This window comes from Arachis duranensis, chromosome 3 (genome assembly GCF_000817695.3).
Source record: "Arachis duranensis cultivar V14167 chromosome 3, aradu.V14167.gnm2.J7QH, whole genome shotgun sequence".
Taxonomy (NCBI): Eukaryota; Viridiplantae; Streptophyta; class Magnoliopsida; order Fabales; family Fabaceae; genus Arachis; species Arachis duranensis.
This window is the reverse complement of record NC_029774.3, coordinates 51,035,631-51,037,986: the sequence shown is the minus strand read 5'-3', so window position 1 is coordinate 51,037,986 and position 2,356 is coordinate 51,035,631.

Here is a 2,356-nt window from a genome sequence, read left to right as displayed (position 1 = left end):
ACAAGTTTTTCAAAAAGTTTTATTCAAATTAGTGAAATACTATAAAAATTTCTTGAAAAAGAAAATATTACTTTAATCAAGTGGTAAAATATGCACAAAAAGAAACAAGCATGCAAATGCAACAATGAAAAACAAAAATTTGGTGTTGAGAAGGGGCTAACTAACCCATGGAGATCGGTATTGACCTCCCCACACTTAAAGATTGCACCGTCCTCGGTGCATGCTGAGAAGTACAGGTGGGCGGGTGTTGTGGTTCCTCAGTTGGTGCTCTCTTGTAGAGGCTTTCTCTTTACCCGTTTTGGTAGCCAGCCTGAAAAAGAGAGAAGAGAAAGGCACATGAAGTCAAAGGGGTGGAGCAAAGAGGAGGGCGGTACGAGTGATAATCATGCCAAGAAAAAGAAATAGTGAATGAAAGACATGGTCACGATTCCATGTGATCAGTTCATCAATGGAAATACAGCAAGGCATTGGGAATATTGGATGCAAGATGTTTATTAGCATGCCGGCAAGGGCATGAGTAGCATAGATCAAGCATCAAAAGCTTTTAATGTATTGTTAGTCGTGAGAAACTAACAATAACGTTTGTATTAACAATTATATTTAATTAATAAAATAGTAAAGGGAATTTGTGAAAAGCAGGCATTTATAGTAGTAGATTAAAAGAAATCTTAAAAATAGTGCACAATGCCATACGGGCGTTTTCACAAACACATAGCATGCACGAGAAATAATCTATTTGAAAGTATTAAATTGAACATGCAAGCAACCCTTTAAAAATTAATATAATTGTCAAACAATTCCCTTAATAATCCACAAGCAAAATATGGTAAATAATTACCCAAATAAATTTCTAACACCAATGAAAATATTGCAATGAATGAAAGTATGCAAATGAATTAAAATAAAATAAAAAGAAAAATAAGAAGAATTAGAAGGGAAAGAAGGGAAGAAGAAGTAAGGAAGAAAGGAAGGAGGGAAAAATTAGGAATGGGGAAGAAGAGATAAGATATTTGGCAAATTGGGATATGTTGTGCGGCGCAGGCGACGCGGACGCGTGATTGCGCTTTAAGTAAGGGGACGCGGTCGCGTCGGTCACGCGGTCGCGTGACCCATGTGATGCTTTCTGGCGCGAGTGCAGCCTCGCGCCTGCACAACTCTCTGTTCAAATTAATTTATTTGCCAAAATTGGGGTGACACGATCGCGTGGGTGACGCGATCGCGTGGATGGCCATTTTTGGAAAACGATGCGGCCGCGTGGAGCACGCGGTCGCGTGGGAGGGCTTGGGCTTCTAGCACGAGTCCAGCCCAATTCCAGCACAACTTTCGGCCATGCACCTTTTTGACGTCGAAAATCAGGGCATGCGGCCGCGTGGGTCACGCGGTCGCGTGGGAGGCCATTATGCCCATGTGACGCGGACGCGTCAGCGACGCGGTCGCGTGGGTTGATTTGTGCCATTGGCACGCCTCCAGCCACGCTCCAGCGTGACTCTCTGTTTGTTTTTATTTTTCTCTTCTCTCCTTGCGACGCGGACGCGTCGCTGATGCGGTCGCGTCGCGTGGCATCTTTTTTTTTTATATATGCAAAATGCAGAATGCAATGCTTAATGTGAATGCTATGCATGATTCCAGGTTCAATAAAATAAAATAAAATTCAAAAATAAAGAAAACTAAATAAAATTAAAATTTGCAAAATGAACGATCATACCATGCTGGGTTGTCTCCCACCTAGCACTTTTAGTTATAGTCCTTAAGTTGGACATTTGATGAGCTTCCTGTTATGGTGGTTTATGCTTGTACTGATCTAGGAATCCCCACCAATGTTTGTACTTCCAGTAGCCTCCGGGATCCCAAACAAGGCGCAGAAAGCCTTCAAGCAAGTTAAAGCAAGTGACAAGGCCCCAAGAGTGGTGATTGGTAGAATGGATTCCAGAGTCCCAGTGGTGATTGGTAGAATGGATTCCGGGGTCCCAGACCTTGCCTTTGCACCCGTCTTTTGGTTGAGAAATATTGTTTCATCCGGGTGGCAAGCAGTCTGAATTCTCACGTAAGCGGCCAAACAACTTTCTAGACCCATTCAGTTGAGCTTTACACCAACCTTTGCATTTAAACTTTGAGCTTTCAACCATGATGAACCTTGCAGGACAATTCTTACCACTGACCATCTTCCTCTTGCTCTTAATGCCGCAAAGAGCTCTAAGTTGACCATCCATCTCCAGTAGCCCATATTCAAGTGGGAATAGAAAGCTATGGGATATGAATTTTACCCACTTGAATGTTGTGAAGGATGATGGCGACTTAAGGGGAGGTATCTTTAATGAAATTGCAAGCTCCACTCCCTTGTGCTCTTCTCTGATAA